Below are 26,189 nucleotides of genomic sequence, written 5' to 3' on the forward strand. Positions count from 1 at the left end.
TCCTCCTCTCACCTTAAATCTATTCCCTCTGTTTTTGGACTCCCTACTCCAGTAAAAAACCATGGCTATTCACCCACTATACTCTTCATGATTTTATAAACCTCTATAAGGTCATCCCTCAGCCGCTGACATTCCAGGGAAAACTGCCCCAACCAAGTCAGCCTCTCCTAATATCTCAAACCCTCCAACCCTGGCAACATCCTTGTAAATCTTTTCTGAACCTGTTCAAGTTTCACATCATCGTTCCTATCGCAGGGAGACCAGAATTGCATGCAACATTCCAATAGTGGCCTAACCAATGTCCTGTACAGCCACAACATGACTTCCCAACTCCTGTTCTCAATGCACTGACCAAGAAAAGCAAGCATAGCAAACACCTTCTTCACTATTCCATCTACCTATAAGTTCACTTTCAAGGAATTATGAACCTGCACTCCAAGGTCTCTTTGTTCAGCAACACTCCCCAGTATCTTACCATTAAGTGTGTTTATAGAATCCCTTTGGATTCTCCTTAACTCTATTTGCTGTATCAAACCCTCTTTTTGCCCTCCTGATTGACCTCTTGTGTATATTTCTACAGCCTTTATACTCCCTTAGGGATTCACTCAATCCCTGCTGTCTTTACCTGACATATGCTTCCTTCTTTTCTTGACCAGAGCCTCAATTTCTCTAGTTATCCAGCATTCTCTGCACCTACCAGCCTTGCCCTTCACCCCAACAGGAACATACTGTCTCTGGACCTTTGTTTACTCATTTTTGAAGGATTTCTATTTTCCAGCCACTTTACCTGCAAACATCCGCTTCCAATCAACTTTTAAAAGTACTTGCTCAATGCCATCAAAATTGGCCTTCCTCCAATTCTTTTAAAACCACTTTATTCTTTTCCATCAGTGTTTTAAAACTGACAGGATTATGGTCCCTGGCCCTAAAATGGAAGCCAATCTTCCATCCATTTACACAGCTCGTTGCCACGGAAAGGCTTCCAACATCATCAAAAACCCATCATACCCCAGCAATGCTCTCCTACAACCTCCTCCATCAGGCAGAAGATACAGAAGCTTAAACACAGGCTCCAACTGGATCAGGAACATCATCTGCACTGCTGTTATTAGTCTGATGAATGGACTCTCTACCTTCAAATCATGCTGAGCTTGCTAATGTTAATCTTGCCTGGTGTACGCCCTGTGTCATTTAACCTGTATGCTTCTATCCAAGTTCTTTTTTAACGCTATGACCTTTATGTCCTTGCCTACCATGATCTGTCTGCACTGCTCGTAAACAAAGCATTTCACTGAACTTAGGTACATGTGATAATAAATAAGTCAAATCAAATCAAAATGTTCCCCTACTGACACCTCAGTCACCTGCCCTGCCTTATTTCCCAAGAGTAGGTCATGTTTTGCTCCTTGGTAAAAACAAGGACTGCAGATGCTGGAAGCCAGAGTCTACATTAGAGTGGTGCTGGAAAAGCACAGCAGGTCAGGCAGCATCCGAGGAGCAGGAAAATCGATGTTTCGGGCAAAAGCTCCCCATGTTTTGCTCCTTCTCTAGTGGGTACTTTCTCAGACTGAATCTGAAAATTTTCTTGTTCACACTCAACAAATTCCTCTCCACCCAAACCCTTAACACTATGGCAGTTTTAGTCTATGTTTGGAAAGTTACAATGTCATACCATTACCACTCTAGTATTCTTACAGATAACTGAGATCTCCTTAGAAATTTGTTTCTCAATTTTCCGCTAATTATTGGAGGGTCGAAGGTGATCATCCCTTTCTTATTTCTCACTTCCATCCAAGTAACATCCCTGGACGTACTCCCAGGAATATCCTCCCAAAGTACATCCGTAATATTATCCCTAATCAAAAATGCCACTCCCCCTTCTCTCTACCCAGCTGTCTCCATCCCCTTTTCTATCCTTCCCATAGGATTTGTATCCTGGAACATTAAACTCTCAGTCCTGTCCATCCCTCAGCCACGTCTCTGTAATTGCTTTGAGATCCCAGTCCCATATTCCTAACCATGTCCTAAGTCATCAGCATTAGACCACTTGCATTGAAATAAATGCAGTTTATCAGTCCTCGCTCATTTTCTGTTTTGTTCCTTCCTGCCTGTTCTGTCTGTTTGACTCACTCCTTTGCTCAACTGCACCAGTTTCAGAGTGATCTGCTTTCTCACTATCTCCCTCAATCCCACGTGACCCCACTTTACTCCTCCCGAGCAGCTCTAGCAAGTCTCCCCGTCAATATATTAGTCCCCTTCTAATTCAGGTGCATCCGTCCTTCTTACACAGTAACCTCCATCCCAGAAAAAATTACAATGATCCAAAAATATGAACCCTTCTCCCCTGCACCAGCTCCTCAGCCATTCCTTCTCTCACGAGGGTGTGGCACCAGGAATATCCAGATATTGCTACCCTCAAGGCCCTATGTTTTAAATTCCTGCCTAATTTCCTATATTCTCTCCTCAGAATCTCGTCTATTTGTCTTCCTATGTTGTTAGTTCCAATGTGTACAATGACCCCCTGCTGGTCTCTTTCTCTCCTTTGAGAATATTCTGCCCCTTCTCTGAGATATTCTTGCTCCTGGCACCAGGGAGGCAACTGATGTCTCTATCTCGGCCACAGAAATGTCTGGCTATGCCTCTGACTGGAGAGTCCCCGATCACAATCGATCATATGGAACCTGACGTACCCCTCATTATATCAGAGCCAGTCTTGGTACCAGAAACCTGGCTGTTCATGCTACATTCTACTGAGAGTCCATCACCCCCTGACCTTTTCAACAACAGCATACATATTTGAGATGGGACAAGCTACAGGAGACTCCTGCACTACCTGCCTCTCTCTCTTATCTTTCCTGGAGGTAACCCATCTACCTGACTGTATCTGCGGTTTTCTCTCCCTTCCTACAACTGCTATACATCACACCCATTAGTTCCTGCAAATTCCTCATTGCCTCTAACTGCTGCTACAACTGATCCATGTGATCTGATAGGATTCACAACCAAACCCACTTCCTGCAGACATAACCATCAATAACATGGAACTGGGGAAGATATTTCTGAAAAATCATCAAGCGAAAATATATGGGTAGAAATTAAAAATAAAAATAGAAAGATCACTTTGATGGGATTGTACTGTAGGCCCCCCAATATCAAGAGAGAAGTTGAAAAACAAATGTAGAGGGAGATCTCAGATAAATGTATGCATAATAAGGTTGCAATAATAGGGAATTTTAATTTTCCAAATATTGATGGGGGCTATCACGGCATTAAAGGACTGGATGGTGAAGAATTTTCTTCATAAATATGCAGTTGCTCCTACGAGAGAAGGAGCAAAATTGGAGCTTCTTTTGGGCAATACGGCTGGGCAGGAAACTGAAGTAAAAGTGGGGGAACACTTTGGGTCGAGCCATCACAATTCTATTAGTTTCAAAATGGTTATGGAGAAGGCTAAGCCTTCAATAAAGGTTAAAGTTTTGAATTGGAGTGAGGCAAATTTTAATGATATGAGATAAGAACTTTCAAAAGTTGATTGGAATAGACTGTTGACAGGTGAAAGGACAACTGACAAGTGACAGGCATTCAAGAGGGTGATGATGAAATTTTAGAGACATTTTGTACCTGCTAGAGTGAAGAGTAAGGTGGGTAAGATGAAGGAACAATGGACGAATAAAGGTATTGAGGTTCTCGTCAAGAATAAAAGAGAATCTTATTTTAGATAAGGACAACTTGGTTCAACTGAATCTCTTAATCAATATAAAGAGTCATGGGGCATTCTCAAGAGAGAAATCAGGAAGGCAAAGAGAGGATATGAGATAACATTGGCAGATAAGGTTAAAGATAATCCAAAGTGATTCTACAAATGCATTAAAAGCAAGAGGGTAACTGCGGAGAGGGTAGGGCTTCTTAAAGATCAAGGAGGTTGTCTTTGTCATAAATCATTGAGTCATAGAGATGTACAGCATGGAAACAGACCCTTTGGTCCAACCAGTCCATGCTGACCAGATATCCCAACCTGGGATGCTGCCTGAACTGCTGTGCTCTTCCAGCACCACTAATCCCGATATCGCAACCCAATCTAGTCCCACCTGCCAGCATCCGGCCCATATCCCTCTAAACCCTTCCTATTCATATACCCATCCAAATGCCTCTTAAATGTTGCAAATGTACCAGCTTCCACCACTTCCTCTGCCAGCTCATTCCATACACGTACCACCCTCTGCTGAAAAAGTTGCCCCTTAGGTCTCTTTTATATCTTTCTCCTCTCACCCTAAACCTATGCCCTCTAGTTCTGGAATCCCTGACCCTAGGGAAAAGACTTTGTCTATTTATCCTATCCATGCCCCTCATAATTTTGTTAACATCTATAAGGTCAGCCCTCAGCCTCCAACGCTCCAGGGAAAACAGCACCAGCCTGTTCAGCCTCTCCCTATAGCTCAAATCCTCCAACCCTGGCAACATCCTTGTAAATCTTTTCTGAACCCTTTCAAGTTTCACAACATCTTTCCAATGGGGAGGAGACCAGAATTGCAAGCAATATTCCTTTGTGCTGAATCCCAGGAGATGGGAAGGATAATAAATTAATATTTTACATTAGTTTTTACTGTGGAGAAAGAAATGGGGTCTAGAGAATGCAGAGAAATAAACTTTGATGCTTTTAAAACAGAAGAATTTCTCTGCATACTCTCGACTCCATTTCTTCAGTTCCTGGAGTTAGTTGGAGAGGTCATGAGGTCACCAGGGAGCAGCGGAGCCTGTCGGGATACGTGAGTGCTGAAAATGTGTTGCTGGAAAAGCGCAGCAGGTCAGGCAGCATCCAAGGAGCAGGAGAATTGACGTTTCGGGCATGAGCCCTTCTTCAGGAATGAGGAAGGTGTGCCAAGCAGGCTAAGGTAAAAGGTAGGGAGGACGGACTTGGGGGAGGGATATTGGAAATGTGATAGGTGGAAGGGGGCAAAGGTGAGGGTGTTAGGCCGGAGTGGGGGTGGGGGTGGAGAGGTCAGGAAAAAGATTGCAGGATAGGAAGGTGGTGCTGAGTTCGAGGGTTGGGACTGAGACAACGTGGGGGGAGGGGAAATGAGGAAACTGGAGAAATCTGAGTTCATCCCTTGTGGTTGGAGGGTTCCTAGGCGAAAGATAAGGCGCTCTTCCTCCAGCCGTCGTGTTGCTATGGTCTAGCGATGGAGGAGTCCAAGGACCTGCATGTCCTTGGTGGGGTGGGAGGGGGAGTTGAAGTGTTGACTCAAGGAGTGGATGGGTTGGTTGGTCCGGGTGTCCCAGAGGTGTTCTCTGAAACGTTCCGCAAATCGGCAGCCTGTCTCCCCAATATAGAGGAGGCCACATCGGGTGCAGCGGATGCAGTAAATGATGTGTGTGGAGGTGTAGGTGAATTTGTGGCGGATATGGAAGGATCCCTTGGGGCCTTGGAGAGAAGTAACGGGGGTAGATGTGGGCACAAGTTTTGCATTTCTTGCGGTTGCAGGGGAAGGTGCGTGGAGTGGAGGTTGGGTTGGTGGGGGGTGTGGACCTGATGAGGGAGTCACGGAGGGAGTGGTCTTTTCGTAACGCTGATAGGGGAGGGGAGGGAAATATATCCCTGGTGGTGGGGTCCATTTGGATGTGGCGGAAATTACGACGGATGATACAATGTATATGGAGGTTGGTGGGGTGGTAGGTGAGGACCAGTGGGGTTCTGTCCTGGTGGCGGTTGGAGAGGCGGGGCTCAAGGGCGGAGGAGCTGGAAGTGGAGGAGATGCGGTGGAGAGCATCATCAATCATGACTGGGGGAAAATTGCGGTCTTTGAAGAAGGAGGCCATCTGGGTTGTTTGGTACTGGAACAGGTCCTCCTGGGAGCAGATGCGGCGGAGACGAAGGAATTGGGAATATGGGATGGCGTTTTTACAGGGGGCATGGTGGGAGGAGGTGTAGTCTAGGTAGCTGTGGGAGTCAGTCACTTTATAGTAAAAGTCCGTGTTGATTCGGTCGCCCGAGATAGAAATGGAGAGGTCAAGGAAGGGGAGGGACGAGTCTGAGACAGTCCAGATAAATTTGAGGTCGGGGTGGAAGGTGTTGGTAAAGTGGATGAACTGTTCAACCTCCTTGTGGGAGCACGAGGCAGCGCCGATACAGTCATCGATGTAGCAGAGAAAAAGGTGGGGGGTGGTGCCAGTGTAGCTGCGGAAGATGGACTGTTCCACGTATCCTACGAAGAGGCAGGCATAGCTGGGGCCCGTACGGGTGCCCATGGCTACTCCTTTGGTTTGGAGGAAGTGGGATGATTGGAAAGAGAAGTTGTTCAGGGTGAGGACCAGTTCAGTCAGTTGAAGGAGGGTGTCAGTGGAAGGGTACTGGTTGGTATGGCGGGAAAGGAAGAAGCGGAGGGCTTTGAGTCCTTCGTGATGGGGGATGGAGGTGTATAGGGACTGGATGTCCATGGTGAAGATAAGGTATTGGAGACCGGCGAAGCGAAAATCGTGGAGGAGTTGGAAGGCATGGGTGGTGTCCTGAACGTAGGTGGGGAGTTCTTGGACTAAGGGGGACAGGACCGTGTCGAGGTATGCAGAGATGAGTTCGGTGGGGGAGGAGCAGGCTGAGACAATGGGTCGGCCGGGGCAGTCAGGTTTATAGATTTTGGGCAGGAGGTAGAAATGGGCGGTCTGGGGTTGTGGGACTATGAGATTGGAGGCGGTGGATGGGAGATCCCCTGAGGTGATGAGGTTATGGATGGTCTGGGAGATGATGGTTTGGTGGTGGGAGGTGGGGTCATGGTCAAGGGGGCAGTAGGAGGCGGTGTCCGCGATCTGGCGTTTAGCCTCAGCGGTGTAAAGGTCAGTGCGCCAAACTACTACCTCGCCTCCCTTGTCTGCCGGTTTGATAGTGAGGTTGGGGTTGGAACGGAGGGAGTGGAGGGCTGCACGTTTCGAGGGTGAGAGGTTGGAGTGGGTGAGAGGGGTGGAGAGGTTGAGGCGGTTAATGTCACGGCGGCAGTTGGCTATGAAGAGATTGAGGGCGGGTAAGAGGCCAGCACGGGGTGTCCAGGTGGATGGGGTGTGTTGGAGGTGGGAGAAGGGGTCGTCAGAGGGTGGGCGAGAATCCTGGTTGAAGAAGTAGGCGCGAAGGCGAAGGCGGCGGAAGAATTGTTCGATGTCACGCCACATGTTGAACCCGTTAATCCGAGAGCGGAGGGGAATGAAGGTGAGGCCTCTGCCGAGGACTGATCTTTCATCCTCAAAGAGGGGTAGTTCTGGAGGGATGGTGAAAACACGGCAGGGCTGGGAGCTAGGACCTGGTGTGGGGCTGGAGCTGGGAGTGGGGGCGGGGTTAGGCGTGGGGGCAGGAATCGGGGCAGATACGTGAGTGTACAGTTTAAATTTCTTTATTGTTCCGGTTTTCTTCAGGTCCTGGAGGCAGTCAGAGAGGTCACGAGGTTACATATTTGGGCCGTTGCTTAATCCGAAACACTACCTGGGTAGTGTCTCCCACCCATCCTTCTCCTCTAACCAAACAAAAAAGTTCTGTGCGTCAGTGTGTACGGTGATAAGTGTTTTTGTTCATGTTTTTTTTCAGTGGTCTGTTTGTGAATTTAGAATAACAGGAATGGAGGTTAGGGCAGTTGAAGGTTCCTCCTGCAGTATGTGGGAGGTAAGGGTCACCTCTAGTGTCTCCACTGACTTCAATTGTGGGAAGTGCACCCAATACCAGCTCCTCGCGATCCGTGTTAGGGAACTGGAGCTGGAGAAACTTCGGATCATTCGCGAAGGGGGTTATTGAGAGGAGTTACAGAGAGGTAGTTACTCCACAGCCACGAGAAGAAGGTAAATGGGTTACCATCAGGGGTAGGAAAGGGAACTGGCAGGCAGTGCAGGGATCTCCTGCGGTGGTTCCCCTCAGCAACAAGTATACCATTTTGGATACTGTTGAGGGGGTCTACTTACCATGGATGAACAATGGGGCACAGGTCTCTAGCACAAAGTCTGTCCCTGTTGCTCAGAGGGGTAGGGGGAAGAAGATTCTGGATTAGTGGTGCTGGAAGAGCACAGCAGTTCAGGCAGCATCCAAGTAGCTTCGAAATCGACGTTTCGGGCAAAAGGGGAAGAAGAGCAGAGCTTTAGTCATTGGGGACTCCATCGTTCGGGGGACAGAGAGGAGGTTTTGTGGAACAAGAGCGATTCCCGATTGGTGTGTTGCTTCCCAGGTCCCAGGGTTTGTGATGTCTCTGATCGTGTTTTTGGGATTCTTGAGGGGGAGGGGGCACAGCCCCAAGGTGTGGTCCACATAGGCACCAGCGACATAGGCAGGAGGAAAGGTGGGGATCTAAGGTAGAAATTCAGGGAGTGAGGGTGGAAGCTTAGACCTAGAACAAACAGAGTTGTTAGCTCTGGTTTGTTGCCTGTGCCACGTGCTCGTGAAGGGAGGAACAGGGAGAGAGCGGAGCTGAACACTTGGCTGCAGGAATGGTGCAGGAGGGAGGGTTTTGGATTCTTGGATGATTGGAGCTCTTTCTGGGGAAGGGGGACCTCTGCACACATGATAGTCTTTACCTGAACCAGAGGGGTACCAATATCCCGGGGGTGGGGTGAAAATTTGCTAATGCTCTCTGGGGGGAGGGGGGGTTTAAACTAATGCAGCAGAGAGATGGGAACCTGAATTATAGTTACAGAATACAGGAGGTTAAGGGTAGTGAGGTCAGGGATGGGTTTACAAGGTCACGGGAGGGCACCAGCAAGCAGGGTATTGGTTTTGAAATGTATGAACTTCAATGCCAGGAGCATCGGAATAAGGAGGGTGACCTTGAAGCATGGGTTGGTAACTGTGATTTTGATGTTGTGGCCATTTCAGAGACATGGCTAGAGGAGGAACAGGAATGGTTGGTGCAGATTCTGGGATTTAGATGTTTCAGCAAGATCAGAGAAGATGGTAAAAGAGGCGGGGGTGTGGCATTGTTAATCAAGGGTAGTATGACAGCAGCTGAGATAACGTGTGAGGACTCATCCACTGAGGTAGTTTGGGCTGAGGTTAGAAACAGGAAAGGAGGTCACCCTGTTGGGAGTTTTCTATAGGCCTCCGAATTGTTCCAGGGATGTAGAGGAAAGGATAGCAAAGATGATTCTCAATAGGAGCGAGAGTTACAGGGTAGTTGTTTTGGGGGACTTTAACTTTCCCAATATTGACTGGGAATACTATAGTTCAAGTAGTCAGTTTTTGTTCAATGTGTGCAGGAGGGTTTTCTGACACAGTGTGTAGACAGGCCAACAAGGGGCGATGCCATATTGGATTTGGTATTGGGGAATGAACCCGGTCAGGTGTTTGATTTGGAGGTAGGTAAACATTTTGGCGATAGTGACCATAATTCGGTTATGTTTACAATAACAATGGGCAGAGACAGGTACATACTGCAGTGAAAGAGGTATAACTGGGGGAAAGGCAATTATGATGTGATTAGGCAAGATTTAGGATGCATAGGATAGAGAAGGAAACTGCAGGGGATAGACAGTCTTGAAATGTGGAGCTTATTCAAGGAACAGCAACTGCGGGTCCCTGATAAGTATATCCCTGTCAGGCAGGGAGGGAGTTGTTGAGAGAGGGAGCCATGGTTTATCAAAGAAGTTGAATCTCTTGTCAAGAGGAAGAAGGCAGCTTATGTGAGGATGAGGCGAGAAGGCTCGGTTAGGGGGCTTGAGAGTTACAAGTTAGCCAGAACAGATCTAAAGAGAGGGCTAAGAAGAGCCAGGAGGGAACATGAGAAGTCATTGGCAGATAGGATCAAGGAAAACCCTAAGGTCTTCTATAGGTATATCAAGAATAAAAGAATGACTAGAGTAAGATTATGGCCAATCAAAGATAGTAGTGGAAAGTTATGTGTGGAATCTGAGGACATAGTGGAAGCACTTAATGAATATGTTTTGACAGTATCCATATTGGAAAAGGGCAATGTTAATGAGAACATGGGGATGTAGGCTATAAGATTAGATGGGATTGCGGATGTCAAAGAGGAGGCTTTAGCAATTTTGGAAAATCTGAAAATAGGTAAGACCCCATGGGCCGGATGGGATTTATCCTCGGATTCTCTGGGAAGCCAGGGAGGAGATTGCTGAGCCTTTGGCTTTGATCTTTATGTCATCATTGTTGACAGGGGTATTGCCCGAAGATTGGAGGATAGCAAACGCTGTTCCCTTGTTTAAGAAGGGGAGTCGGGACAACCCTGGTAATTATAGGCCAGTGAGCCTTACTTCGGTGGTGGGTAAGATGTTGGAAAAGATTAAAAGAGATAGGATTTACAATCATCTGGAAAGGATTCATTTGATTAGGTTTTGTGAAGGGTAGGTCGTGCCTCACTAACCTTATTGAATTCTTCAAGACGGTGACAAAACAGGTGGATGAAGGTAAGGTGGTTGATGTGGTGTATACGGACTTCAGCAAGGTGTTTGATAAGGTTCCACACGGTAGGCTATTGTACAATATTCGGAGTTTTGGGATCGAAGGTGTTTTAGCGGTTTGGATCAGAAATTGGCTAGCTGAATGAAGACAGAGGGTGGTGGTTGATGGGAAATGTTCATCCTGGAGCTCAGTCACTTGTGGTGTGCCACAAGGATCTGCTTGGAGGCCACTGCTGTTTGTCACTTTTATAAATGATCTGGAGGTGAGCGTAGAAGGCTGGGTTAGTAAATTTGCAGATGACACTCAGGTAGACAGAGTTGTGGATATTGTCGAAGGATGTTGTGGGTTACCGAAGGACAAAGATAAGATGCAGAACTGGGCTGAGAAGTGGCAAATGGAGTTTAATGAGGACAAGTGTGAGATAGTTCACTTTGGAAGAAATAACAGGAATGCAGAGTACTGGACTAATGGTAAAATTCTTGGCAGTGTAGATGAAAAGAGAGATCTCGGTGTCCGGGTGCATAAATCCCTCTAGTTGTCATCCATGTTGACGGGATTATTAAGAAGGCATATGGTGTGTTGTGTTTATTGGTAGGGGAATTGAGTTTCGGAGCCACGAGGTCATGCTTCAGCTGTACAAGACACTGGTCAGGCCGCACCTGGAGTATTGCGTGCAGTTCTGGTCACCACTTTATAGGAAGCATGTGGAAGCTTTGGAAAGAGTTCAGAGGAGGTTTACTGGGATGTTGGGCTGGTATGGAGGGAAGGTATTACGAGGAAAGTCCTAGGGAACTGAGGCTGATTTCATTGGAGAGAAGAAGGTTGAGAGGTGACTTAGTCGAGATATAGAAAATAACCAGAGGGTTAGATAGGGTGAAAAGTGAGAGTCTGTTTCTTTGGATGGTGAAGAGTAACATGAGGGGTCATAGCTTTAAATTGAGGAGTGTTAGATTTAGGACAGATATCGGGTTAGTTTCTCCACTCAGAGAGTAGAAAGGGTGTGGAATAGCCTGCCTGCAACAGGAGTAGACTCACCAGCGTTAAGGGCATTTAGATGGGCATTGGACATACATATGGATAATAATGGAATGGTGTAGGTTAGATGGACATCAGATCAATTTCACAGGTTGGTGCAACATTGTACTGCGCTGTAAAGTTCTATGTTTGAAGAGGAGGTTCGGGAGGTCTTAGAGAACACAAAGGTGGATAAATCTCTGGGGACTGATCTAATGAATCTCAGACTATTGTGAGAAGTAAGACAGGAAATTACAAGAGCCCTTGCAGAAATATTTGCAACATCTGTAACTATGGGCGAGGTGCCTGATGACTGAAGAGTGGCTGATGTTGTACCTTGGGTTAAGAAAGGCTTTAAAGAGAAACTGGGGAATGATAGACCTGTGAGTCTGACTGTGGTTGTGGGTAAATTGTTGGAAATATAGGATTTATGGACATTTAGAGAGGCACAAATTGATTAAAGATAGTTGGCATGGTGTGTGAAGAAAATTGTGCCTCACAAACTTGGTCGAGTATTTTCATGATTGATGATGACAGAGTGTTAAACGTTGTTTATTTGGGTTTTAGTAAAGCCTATGACAAGCTTCTCCATGGTAGGTTAATGAGTAAAGTTAGGTCAGATGGGATTGCCAATTGGCTTGCCAATTGGATACAGAATTGGCTTAATGGCAGGACACAGAGAGTAATGGTGGAGAGTAATGCTTTTCAGACTGGAGGCCTGTGACCAGCGGTGTTGCCACAGGATTGGTTATGGATCCTCTTTTGTTTGTCATTTATAGAAATGATTTGGATGAGATAATAGAAGGTGTGATTAGTAGTTTTGTGGATGACACCAAAATTGGTGACATAGCAGACAGTGAAGAAGGTTTTCTAAGATCACAAAGAGATCTTGATCAGATGGGCCAATGTGCTGAAAAATGGCAGATGGAGTTCAATTTGGATAAATGCGAGGCATTGCATTTTGGTACAACAAACAAGGGTAGGGCCTATTCAATTCAATTGGTCAGGCCTTGAGTAGTGTTGTAGAGCAGAGGGATTACATAATTCTTTGAAGTTTGCATCACATCTAGAGCGGGTGGTTAAAAAGGTGTTAGGCACGCTTGCCTTCATTGCTGAGTCCTTTGAGTATAGGAGTTGGGAACCTCATGTTGAGGTTGTGCAGGACATTGGTGAGACCTCTTCTGGGAAACTGTGACCAGTTCTGGTTGCCCTGTTATAGGAAGGGTATTCTCAAACTGGAGAGGGCTCAGATGAGATTTACCAGGATGTTTCTGGGTATGGAAGGTTTGAGTTATATAGAAAGGTGAGATAAAGTGGGACGTTTTTCACTTGAGCAGTGATCTGATAGAAGTTTAGAAAATAATGAGAGGTATAGATTGAGTCAATGGGAGTTGTCTTTTCCCGATGATGGAGGATTTCAAGACAAGGAGACACATTTTTAAAGTTAGAGGAGAGAGTTTTAAAAACTTTTTCACATAGAGGGTGGTTTGTGTGTGTGGACTGAACTTCCAGAGGCAGTGGTGGATGTGGGGACAATTACAGTGTTTAAAAGACATTTGGATAAGTCCATGAATAGAAAAGATGGGAGGGATATGGGTCAGGAGCAGGCAAGTCGGACTGGTTAGTTTGGGATTATAGTTAGAACGAAGGGTCTGTTTCTATGCTGTGATTCTCTATGTTGAAGGTGCAGTGTCAGGTCCAGAGTCTTTCGGGATGAGGTGTGGAAGGAGGGGTCAGTACCACCTGGGTCAGTTTGGGTGGGGTTGCAGGTCAGTGAGGGAGGGGCTGTGTGGCTGTTGGGTGGCGATGGGTGATGCAGGTGGTTGTAGTTCCAATCCCATTGGCAGGAGCAGGGGCCATTTTGGGTCAAAGGGGGTATCAAGTCTAGTGAAAGGGAGGGGTTGTTGTTTTGCTGGTGATGGGGCGGGGAGAGGTGACCGTTCCAATGGGGTTGTGTTTGGGGAGAAGGGGAGTAGTGGGTCAGTGATGAGGGATCTGAAGACTCCTGGGGTTGGTGGGAAAGTGAGGGAGTTTTGGATCAATCCAGGTCATGGTTGTCAGATTGAGAGGGTCTGTCTGGTCTGACGTGGTCATTATGGGGATGGTGTCAGGTCAGGGGGAATGGGGGAAGTGTGTCGGTGACAATGACTGACTCCTGATCAGAATTCTAGGGCCAATGAAGTGAGCAACTTGGATAAAGCCACTGATCAGAATCATTGAACTAATGAACCAGTGGGAACACTGAGTGTAAATGGGAATGAAATGCTTCCTGCTGACGTTAATTCAGCTGAATAATTTTCAACTGAGAATAAATGCTGTACAGTATTCTTAGTTGGAATTAAAATTATGACTGCCAGTGGAGAGCAGTGTTTATAAACAGGATCCCAGAATTCCTAAAATGGGACTTTGATGGAACTGGTCAAATTTCCAATATGGGCACATATACATAACCAAATTCATGAACAGTCATTGTATTACTGGAAGGTAGGTATAAGGGTATATCTTTCTTTTAAAGAGATCAGAAATATGCACAGTAGTCTAGATTAATACAATAATACATCAGCAGCCTCTTGGCTGCTAAAACGCAAATAGATTGCTAACTTGGCCAAACAGCAAGGGATGCTGGGTACATTGGCCAAGTAAAGATCTAAAATCACAAAGTCCACACACCAAACACAGTGCAAACACAGCAGTCAGGTGCTAATGATATTTGCTAATGTAAAAGGCAACAACTTGTTGGGCCGAAGGGCCTGTTTCCACACTGTAAGTAATCTAATCTAATCTAATCTAATTTATGCAGAACAGACATACTCCCAACAATTTATTTACTGAACAAAGGAGGGCCCTGACATCAAGGTACAGGGCGGGCCCTTCTGCACAAAAATAAACTAACATCGGCAATCCATCCAAATGATTGACTCTGTTTCAAACTACTAAGTGTATCTCCCTGATTGGCTAGAACAATAGAAAGTTCCAGAAAACCATCTAAAAGATATAAAAACAGGCTTCACCTACAGACATTGCTCTTGGAATCTTCTGGAGGCCTTTTAAGGAGACCAACATGGCAAGAGGCAAAGACCAACTGACCAACCAGAGAGAGAGAGAGAGAGAGAGAGAGAGGAAGAAAGCAGCTTCACACACCCAGAGAGGGAGAGCAATTGTGTAAATCTCCAAGAAACTGGGGAATTATTGTAACCTTAGGAGCCAAATACGATTTGACGTTGTGTGTTTAGTATTAAAGGTTGTTGGAACTTTGTTTCTAATAAAGTTGGTAATATTTTTCCTTGGTACTGGCTTATATTCATGTTGATCCTCGAGGGTAGTACTATCGGGAATACTCTCGGTACTATGAGCTAATGAGGGTAGGAATCGGAGGATAGAGCAGGTGAATGCGTGGCTCAGGAGCTGGTGTATGAGAAAAGAATTCACAGTTTTGGATCATTGGAATCTCGACTGGGATAGAAGTGACTTGTATAAGAACGATGGATTGTGCCTGAATTGGAAAGGGACTAATATACTGGCAGGGAGATTTGCTAGAGCTGCTCAGGAAGACTTAAACCAGTAAAGGGGGGAAGTGGGGTAGGACTCAGGGCGATAGTGAGGGAAGAGATCAATCTGAGACTGGTACAGTGGAGAAAAGAAGCAAGTCAAACAGTCAGGGCAGGCAGGAACAAAGCAGAGAACAAGGTAAGACTGATAAATTAAACTGCATTTATTTCAATGCAAGAGGCCGAACAGGGAAAGCAGATGAACTCAGGGCATGGTTAGGAACATGGGGCTGGGATATCAGAGCAATTATAGAAACATGGCTCAGGGATGGACAGGACTGGCAGCTTAATGTTCCACAATATAAATACTATAGGAAGGATAGAAAGGGAGGCAGGGGAGAACGGGGAGTGGCATTTTTGATAAAGGATAGCATGACAGCTGTACTTAAGGAAGATATTCCTGGAAATATATCCAGGGAAATTATTTGAGTGGAACTGAGAAATAAGAAAGGCATGGCTACCTTATTGGGATTGTATTATAGACCCTCTAATAGTCAGAGGGAAATTGAGAAACAAATTTGTAAGGAGATTTCAATTATCTGTAAGAATAATAGGGTGGTTATGGAAGTGGATTTTAATTTTCCAAACAAAGTCTGGGACTGCCATCCTGTTAAGGGTTTCGATGGAGAGGAGTTTGTTTAGAGTGTCCAAGAAAATGTTCTGAGTCAGTATGTTGATGTACCAACTAGGGAAGTGTCAAAACCTGACCTATTCTTGGGAAATATGGCATGAAGAGAGGTGAGATGTCAGTGGGGGATCACTTTGGGGTCAGCGATCAAGATTCTATTAGTTTTAAAATAGTGTTGGAAAACAATAGACCCAGGTCTAACAGTTGAAGTTCTAAATTGGAGGAAGGCTAATTTTGATGGCAATAGGCTGGGGTTATTTTCCCTGGAACTTCGAAGGCTAAGGGGTGACCTTGTAGAGCTTTATAAAATCATGAGAGGCTTGGATAGGGTAAATAGACAAAGTCTTTTCCCAAGGGTGGGAAAGTCCGGAACTAGAGTGGGTAGGTTTAGGGTGAGAGGGGAACGATATAAAACAGACCTAAGGGGCAATTCTTTTATGCAAAGGGTGTTCCGTGTGTGGAATGAGCTGCCAGAGTAAGTGGTGGAGGTTCGTACAATTGCAACATTTACGAGGCATCTAGATGGGACTATTTTCAAGAACACTGCTGAAATTTGCTGTCCATTTTCAAACTGACCTTTTGAATTTGATAATCCTCCCTTTGGTTTTACACTTTGCTTTCAATTGCTCCAATCCCCTTCCTATTTTTAAGATCGCCTTCACAGCAGAACTTTAATCTCTCACCTTTACATTTTCTCTGTTCCTCTTAAACATTTCTCTAAGGTTGAGTTCAGTTTGGAATTTGCCAAATGACACTTTATTGAGATTGTGAGACAACCCAGAGGGTGTAAAGCACAAAAATGTGATTTTAATTAGATTAACAAACACACAGTTCACACTCTTTCCCAAAGATTCGAAATTCATTATTAATCCAATATTGAATCTTTGATGTTGTGTCTGAGCAACACCCTAATTTTCAGTGAGTCCTCTTTAACTATGGGGTGAGTTCCCACCTTCGTGCAGTGTAGTGAGGTACACAGCTGTGATTCAGTATACGGGGTGTCCCTGTCTACTGCCCATTTTTCAGCTGTTTCTACCTTATCCTCATCGACACCTGCTCCAGCCACTGACTCACCGTTTCTTCTTGTATTAGTATTAACTCATTTACACAACTGTAAATATCAAGTGGTGATGATTACTCCCCCTCTCTGACCTTTATCATTGTTCGGAACCATCCATGACCATTTGCCCCTGGGGTGGGGGTGCCCTGTGGGTTGAGCCCATCTCTCAGCATTCCCTTCATCAGTTTTGACTGTTGTTCTGCTGTAAACCCGGTGATGGAGCCCTCTGACATTTAATCAAAGTTTACAGCCTTTTCCTCATTCCCCTCCCTGACCGCATTTTTACACATTCTATGAGGATACTTTTCCCCTTCAGATGTGATTTTAACCATTGGAAGAGGCACTGAGACTGTGACTCCTCTTGTGAGATCTGTCAGCACAAACCTGACGTTGTTTTGCATTTTGTTTAGAAGAAGCCCAGTTAAATGTAAGGATTTAATGCTTTGAAATATTTTTCCTGGGTAAAAATGGCAGAAGAGAGTATTCAACCCCTCGAGACTGTTCCTCCATTCCCATCCACTGGTCTGTCCAAGTGTCACTCCAGCTCCCAGTCCCATCTCTTCACCACTCCCCTCTCTGAGTTTCTCTTCCCCTTCCACAGTCATAATCGCTCCCAGACCTTTTCCATGACCACTTTTCCAATGCTAGGGATCATTCCCTCCAGTCTCAGGTGGTGTCCCCATGCCGTGTGGTATCACTCTCCCACCCACCACCCACCTCCTCGTTCCTGCTTGGTTCAGGTTTTACCACAAGATTTGTCACTGTTCCAGGGAGTAAAGAGCCTGCGAGAATTACAGGTACATTTTGTGTCTCATGTTGTAAAATTTGCAGTTAGTCAAATCAGGGATTTGGATGGTCCAGTTGTGGATGAAGTCAGTTTAAGGCTCGGAGTGATGTTTTGCTGCATCGATCATGATTCAACATTAAAATGTTCTGTCACCATGGAGACGTTAATGAGAAAAGTGGCCATTTGGGGACTTGTGTGTCTGTTAGTGCAAAGTAATAAAGTTAGCTCAGTATCTAGCTCATGAACAGCAATGGTGTAAATGTTGGTCAAATCTGGACCACCCAATATTCACTGAAGTAAAGTCAAACTCAAAAGGCAGACCTGAAGCTAAATTCCACACGTCCACCAGACATTTACAGGGTCTGCATTTCAGAGCAATGGCTGGAGCTGATGTTCATCTTTAGAAGTAGGTCAGGTGTTCTTCATTTACATCAAAAAAATGAAGCTGGAAAACACTTGAACTAAAACATGATTAGTTTAGGAATTTCACATTGCAGACACACAGTGTTGTTTGTTCCTTCTTGGGGTGTGGGAGATGCTGACAAGATTGTTGTTTATTGACCATTCCTTGATGTCCAAAGATGGTGGTCAGTCCTCTGTTTGAATTGCTGTCGTCCAACTGGGACTGCCACAGTGTTAAGGGTTTAGATGGAAAGGAATTTGTTAAGTGTGTACAAGAACATTTTCTGATTCAGTATATGGATGTTCCTACGACAGAAAGTGTGAAACGTGACCTACCGTTGGGGAAAAATGGCAGGGCAGGTAACTGAGCTGTCAGTGCGGAAGGATTTGGGAACAGCAACCATAATTCTATTAGCTTTAAAATACTGATGGAAAAGAAGAGACTAGATTTTTTTTTAGATTCTCAACAGTGAGGAAACAGGCCTTTCAGTGCAACCAGTTCATACTGACCCTTTGAAGAGTAACCCACCCAGACCTCGTCCCCCTATTTATCCCTGACTAATGCACCTAACTCTGTGGGCAATTTAGCATGACAAATTCACCTGACCTGCACATCTTTGCACTGTGGGAGGAAACCCACACAGACACGGGGAGAACACGCAAACTCGACATAGTCACCTGAGGCTGGAATCGAACCTGGGTCCCTGGCACCGTGAGACAGCAGTGCTAACCATTGAGCCTCTCTGCCACCAACACGATCTAAACGTTGAAGTTCTAAATTGGAGAAAGGCTAATTTTGACAGCATAAGGTAAGAACTTTGAAAAGCTGATTGGGGGCTGATGTTCGCAAGTAAAGGGACGGCTGGAAAATGGGAAGCCTTCAGAAATGAGATAATGAGAGTCCAGAGACAGTATATTCCTGTCAGGATGAAAGGAAAGACTGGTAGGTGTAGGGAATGTGGGATAACTACAGAAATTGAGGGTTTGGTAGGGAAAAAGAAGGAAGCATATGTCAGTTATAGACAGAATAGATGGAGTGAATCCTCAGAAGAGTATAAAGCCAATAGGAGTACAGTTAAGAGGGAAATCAGGAGGGCAAAAAGGGGACATGAGATAGCTTTGACAAATAGCGTTCAGGAGAATTCAAAGGGTTTTTACAAATACATTAAGGATAACAGGGTTACTAGGGAGAGAGTAGGGCCTCTCAAAGATCAGCAAGGTGGTCTTGGTGTGGAGACACAGGAAATGGGGGAGATATTAAATGAGTATTTTGCAGCAGTGTTTACTGTGGAAAAAGAAATGAAAGATATAGAATGTGGGGAAATAGATGGTGACATCTTGAAAATTGTCCATATCACGGAGGAGGAAGTGCTGGATGTCTTGAAACTTGGTAAAGCCCCAGGACCTGATCAGGTGTACACTTGAACTCTGTGGGAAGCAAGGGAAGTGATTTGCTGGGCCTCTTACTGAGATATTTGTATCATCGATAGTCACAGGTGAGGTGCCGGATGGCTGGAGGTTGGCTAATGTGGTGCCACTGTTTAAGAAAGTTGGGAAGGACAAGCCAAGGAACTATAGACTGGTGAGTCTGACATTGATGGTGAGCAAGTTGTTTTAGAGAATCCTGAGGAATAGGATGTACATTTATTTCGAAAGGTAAGGACTGATTAGGGACAGTCAACATGGCTTTGCATGTGGGAAATCATGTCTCACAAACTTCATTGAGTATTTTGAAGAAGTAACAAAGAGAATTGCTGAGGGCAGAGCTGTAGACGTTATCTGTATGGACTTGTAAGGCATTCGACAAGGTTCCCCATGGGAGACTGGTTCGCAAGGTTAGACCTCATGGAATACAGGAAGAACTAACCATTTGGATACAGAACTGGCTCGTAGGTAGAAGACAGAGGGTGGTGGTGCAGGGTTGTTTGTCTGACTGGAAGCCTGTGACCAGTGGAATGCCACAACGATACGTGCTGGGTCCACTACTTTTCATCATTTATATAAATGATTTGGATGTAAGCATAAGAGGTACAGTTAGTAAGTTTGCAGATAACACCAAAATTGGAGGTGTAGTGGAAAGCGAAGAAGCTTACCTCAGATTACAACGGGATCTTTATCAGATGGGCCAATGCGCTGAGGAGTGGCAGATAGAGTTTAATTTAGTTAAATGTGAGGTTCTGCATTTTGGGAAAGCAAATCTTAGCAGGACTTATACACTTAATTATAAGGTCTTAGGGAGTGTTGCTGAACAAAAAGACCTTGGAGTGCAGGTTCATAGCTCCTTGAAAGTAGAGTTTCAAGCAGATAAGATAGTGAAGAAGGCATATGGTATGCTTTCCTTTATTGGTCAGAGTATTAAGTACAGGAGTTGGGAGGTCATGTTGCAGCTGTACAGGATATTGGTTAGGCTACTTTTGGAATACTGTCTGCAATTCTGGCCTCCTTCCAATCGGAAAGATGTTGCAAAACTTGAAAGGGGTCAGAAGCGATTAACAAGGATGTTGCCAGGATTGGATGATCTTGAGGTATGGGGAGAGGTTGAATAGGCTGATAGGGTGTTACGTGTATGGAATGAGCTGCCAGAGGAAATGGTGAAGGCTAGTACAATTACAACATTTAAAAGGCATCTAGATGGATACATGAATTGGAAGGGTTTGGAGGGATATGGGCTGAGTGCTGGCAGGTGGGACTAGACTGGGTTGGGATATCTGGTCTGCATGGGCAAGGTAGACTGAAGGGACCAAAGGGACTGTTTCCATGCTGTACATCTCCATGATTCTATCTGGGGTCTGTACACCAGCATTGTTAAGGTGGCAGTTCCCGGATATAAAACCAATGATGGTGACACAATGGAGAGTAATGACTCAGAGGGGAACCTGGAGGTGATAGTGTTCCCATCGACCTGCTGCATTTGTCCTTTGAGTGTGAACATTATGGAATGTGAATGAGCAGTTGAAGAAGCTGCAGTACCTCACTGCAGTCCATCCTGTAGCAAGAACAGACTGACGTGCAATATACCAACAGAGGAGAAAATGGAGTACTGAAGATAATGGATGGGATTCTGGTCAAGGGGATTGATTTATTGAGGTCTGTTGTGTCTAGTTTCTGGAGTGGGAACACACACTCAGGAAATTGGGAATATCCCATTCCACACCAGAATTGTGATGTTTATTGAGGTTTGTTTGTGCAGAGGGTGAGTCAGTGCACTCTTGAATCTGGCCTGATAGAAACAGTATTGATGTGGGTGGTCAGTTCACTTTCTGATCAATGAGAATGACCAGGAGTTTGAAACTTGGACCCAATAATATTAATATGATCAGACATGGTCACTGCCTGGCACTTTCACAGCATGGATTTCACTTGCCATCTGGGCATCAATGTTATCCTGCTCTGAATTGCTGTGTGTGTGCATGAACTGCTTCATTATCTGAGGAATAAAGAAAGAATCTGAAGACCCCAGTCAGAGAACAGCCCCACTGAGGGGATTATTTAACTCTGTGTTCACCATTGAGGAAGCAGAATTCAGAAAGACATTGACAGAGTAAGTGCTCCTGCCATACCAGACTGTAACACTCGTCACTGCAGGAAGGAGCTGGCCCTGTATTTCACTGAGACATCAGGGTGACTGTCCCGGAAACTCGTGTGGTTTCTCACTTCTGAGATGTTTCTGACTCCACTGGAAGTGATGTGCTGTTCAAACATCACTGTCCTCACTCAGCACCCAACACAGAGACATTATTCAGCAGAGCTCACTGGCTATTCCCCTCAACTGTAACGATGCTAGTCACCTTCCTGACACCAGGAGGTTAAACCTCCTGTTGTGACCTTCCTGCCACCTGGGTGAGATTGTCTAACCCAGCACAGACTGTAGATTACAGCAGCCATTTAAATACCCTGGAGTGTGACTTCCTTAATGGGAGCATTGAGAGCAAGGGAAGGTTGTTGAGTGAAGTTGATTTATCTCATCTACTCTGACAAACTACTCTGACAACACTGTACTTTTTGTATTACCAGGGAATCTCTCAGCCTGACACTGTGGGAGCTGAAAGCAAATGCTGCTGGGGACCTTCAGACCTCCCTGGAGCCAGCACTCAGTGAGTTAATCATTTCAAAATCCATCTCAAAGTTGGAATGAAGGAAACTGTCCCAGAAGCAAATTGCTGCTATTTGCCTCCTGTGTTTCATGTTTGAGTAATTTATTCCAAAAACAGGTCCACAAACAGTATGTAAATATCTGAGCTCACTGTTCAAACTGCAGATCCACCTGGAGATGCTCAGAATCGAACCGTGAATTCACGGATCTGAGGGAACATCGATATTTTGAATTTTTGCTTCATTGTGTCTGGCGTCCTCAGGATGATAATTGTAGGAACAGGAGCTGATCAAGAGGCAGCTGATTTCTGTCATGGAGTTTTCTGCCTTCAGTCCCTGGGGCACATTTCATTCAAATTCAGTCTCATCAGGAGCTCACTGTTTGCTGCCCTGTTTTGGGCCAGTTCATTATCACTCGTCTCAGAGAGACAGCTTGTCAGGGTTTGTTTGATGATGATTCTTTCCAGAATCAATTGTTCAGACGTTCGGAGGGCAGCAGATAATCTCAGCAAAGTGTTGAGGCTGCTTTCCCACCATCTCTCACAGATGGAAGGATGACAATCAGTTTGATGGTCATGTTTGTTTCTGAGTCCTGTGGGAAAATATGAAGCATGTTTTACACAGAGGGAGAATTCCTACTTTAAGAAATTACGTTAAAATTTAACCCCTTTTCCAAGAGTGATGTTTCAGCTGATGATTCAATTGCTGTTGATCCATCAAAGGAGAGATTTGGGACAGATACAACAATAAGTTAGCAAGACAAAATTAGCAATATGAATAAAAGTTCATAAAACAATATTCATTAGTTTCCTGACTTAATACACCAATCCCAATAGAACATAGAACAGTATAGCACACTACAGATCCTTCAGCCCTTGATGTTGTGCCAACCTCCTATCCTGCTTGGAGATCCAACTAAGCCTCATACCCCTCATTTTGCTATCATCCAAGTGCTGATCCAAGAGTCGTTAAATGTCCGTAATGTATCTGACTCTACTACCACTGCTAGCAGTGTATTCCACATACCCAGCAGTCTCTATTAAAGAACCTACCTCTGACATCTCCCCATAACCTTCCTCCAATCACCTTAATATTATGCTCCCTCGTGATAGCTATTTCCACCCTGGGAAAAAGTCTCTGGCTAGCCACTCTACCCATGACTTGCATCATCTTGTATCAAGTCACCTCTTATCCTTCTTCGTTCCAATGAGAAATGGCCAAGTTCCCTCAAGTTTCTTCACAAGACATGCCCTTGACTCCAGGAAGCATCCTAGTAAATCTCCTCTGCACCCTCTCTAAAGCTTCCACGTCCTTCCTATAATGAGGAAACCAGAACTGAACATAATATCCCAAGTGTGGTCTAACCAGGGCTTTACAGAACATATCCACAACCCTCATGATTTTATAAACCTATCAACTTGCTTGGCAACTTTGAGGGATATATGGACATGATCCCCAAAATCCCTCTGTTCCTCCACACTGCCAAGAATCCTGCCTTTATTGCTGTAATATGCATTTAAATTCAACCTTCCAAAATGAATTTCACACTTCTCCAGGTTAAACTCCATCTGCCACTTCTCAGCCCAACTCTGCTTCCTGTCAATGTTCTGTTGCAACCTACAACAGCCCTTCACACTATCCACAACTCTACCAACTTTTGTGACATCAGCAAATGTACTAACGGACCCTTCCACTTCCTCATCCAAGACATTTATAAGAATCACAAAGAGCAGAGGCCCCAGAAGAGAACACACTAGTCACCGAGTTCCAGACTGAATACTTTCCATCTATTACCACCCTCTGCCTTCTCTGGGCCAGTCAATTCTGTATCCAGACTGCAAAACTTCCCTGGATCCCATGAATCCTTACTTTCTGAACAAACCTACCATGCGGAATCTTATCAAAAGCCTTGCTAAAATCCATATATACACATCCATGGGGTGGCATGGTGGCTCACGTGGTTAGCACTGCTGCTTCACAGTGCCAGGGACCTGGGTTTGATTCCAGCCTCAGGCAACTGTCTGTGTGGAGTTTGAACAATCTCTCCTTGTTTGCGTGGGTTTTCCTCCAGGTTCTCTGGTTTCCTCACACAATACGACGATGTGCAGGTTAGGTGATTTGGCTATGGGAAATTACCCATAATCCATTCAGGGATGTGTAGGTTCAATGCATTAGTAAGGGGAAAATATAGCATAATTGGTATGGGAATGGGTCTCGGTGGGTTAGCCTTCAGAGGGTCAGTGTGGACTTGTTGGGCTGAAGGGCCTGTTTGCACACTGTAGTGATTCTGTGATTCACTGCTCTATCTTCATCACTGTGCTTAGTCACACAGAGTTATAGATGTACATCACGGAAACAGACCCTTCGGTCCAACTCGTCCATGCCAACCAGATATACCAACCTAATCTAGTCCCAGTTGGCAGGACCTGGCCCATATCCCTCTGAACCCTTCCCATTCATATACCCATCCAGATGCCTTTTAAATGTTGCAATTGTACTTACCTCCACCACTTCCTTTGGCAGCTCATTGCACACATGTACCACCCATTGTGTGAAAATGTTGCCCCTCAGGTCTCTTTTATATCTTTGCCCTCTCAACCTAAACCAATGCTCTCCAGTTCTGGACTCCCCCATCCCAGGGAAAAGACTTTGTCTATTTATCCAATCCACAACCCTCATGATTTTATAAACCTCATTAATGTCACCCCTCAGCTTCTGACACTCTAGAGAAAATAGCCCCACCCTATTTAACCTCTCCCTATATCTCAAAACCTCCAACCCTGGCAACATCCTTGTAAATCTTTTCTGAACCCTTTCAACTTTCATATCTTTCCGATCGGAAGGAGACCAGAATTGCATGCAATTTTCCAAATGTGGCCTAATCAACATCCTGTACAGCCACAACATGACCTTCCAACTGCTGTACTCAATACTCTGACCAATAAAGGAAAGCAGACCAAACACATTCTTCACTATCCTATCTACCTGCAACTCTACTTTCAAGGAGCTATGAACTTGCACTCCAAGGTCTCTTTGTTCAGCAACACTTCCCAAGACCTTACCATTAGGTGCATAAGTCCTGCTAAGATTTGCTTTCCCAAAATGCAGCACCTCGCATTTATCTAAATTAAACTCCATCTGCCACTCCTCAGCCCATTTGCCCATCTGATCAAAATCCCATTGTAATCTGAGGTAACCTTCTTCGCTGTCCACTACATCTCCAATTTTGGTGTAATCTGCAAACTTACTAACTATACCTCTTATGCTCACATCCAAATCATTTATATAAATGACAAAAAGTGTGGACCCCGCACCGATCCTTATGGCATTCCAATGGTCACAGGCCTCCAGTCTGAAAAACAACACTGCACCACCACCTTCTGTCTTCTGCCTACGAGCCAGTTCTGTATCCAAATGGCTAGTTCTCCCTGCATTCCATGACATCTAACCTTACTAACTAGTCTTCCATGGGAAACCTTGCAGAATGACTTACTGAAGTCCATATAGATCACGTCCACCACTCTGCCCTCATCAATCCTCTTTGTTACTTCTTCAAAAAACTCAATCAAGTTTGTGAGACATGATTGCCCACCCACAGAGCCATGTTCACTATTCCTAATCAGTCCTTGCCTTTCCAAATCCATGTGCATCCTATCCCTCAGGATTCCCTCAATAACTTGCCCACAACTAACATCAGGCTCACCAGTCCACAGTTCCCTGGATTGTCCTTTTGCCTTTCTAATATAGTGGCACCACGTTAGCCAACTGCCAGTTTTCTGGCACCTCACCTGTGACTATCAATGATACAAATAACTCAGCAAGGGACTCAGCAATCACTCCTCAGCTTCCCACAGTGTTCAAGGGCACACCTGATCATGTCCTGAGGATTTATCCACCTTTTCGCGTTTCAAGACGTGTAACACTTCCTCCTCTGTAATATTAACGTTTTTCAAGATGTCACCATCTATTTCCCCACATTCTATATCTGCCATGTCCTTCTCCACAGTAAATACTGTTGTAAAATACACGCTTAGTATCTCCCCCCTCCATCTCCTGCAGCTCCACACAAAGGCCACCTTGCTGATCTTTGAGGGTCCCTATTCTCTCTCTAGTCACCCTTTTGTCCTTAATGTGTTTGTAAAATCCCTTTGCATTCTCTTTAACCCTATTTGCCAGAGCTCTCTCATGTCCCCCTTTTGCCCTCCTGATTTCCCTCTTAAGTATACTCCTATTGCCTTTTATACTCTTTGAAGGATTCACTCCATCCATCCTGTGTATAC

The 26,189-nt window shown here is 45.0% G+C and overlaps 1 protein-coding gene across 1 annotated transcript in view; it reads right to left on the bottom strand.

The window, feature by feature from the left end:
• Positions 1 to 26,189, bottom strand: part of yipf3 (Yip1 domain family, member 3) — a 788,655-nt gene that overhangs the window by 310,347 nt on the left and 452,119 nt on the right. The gene's annotated exons all lie outside the window — the stretch shown is intronic.

The sequence above is a fragment of the Chiloscyllium punctatum genome, chromosome 3 (assembly GCF_047496795.1).
Source record: "Chiloscyllium punctatum isolate Juve2018m chromosome 3, sChiPun1.3, whole genome shotgun sequence".
NCBI lineage: Eukaryota > Metazoa > Chordata > Chondrichthyes > Orectolobiformes > Hemiscylliidae > Chiloscyllium > Chiloscyllium punctatum.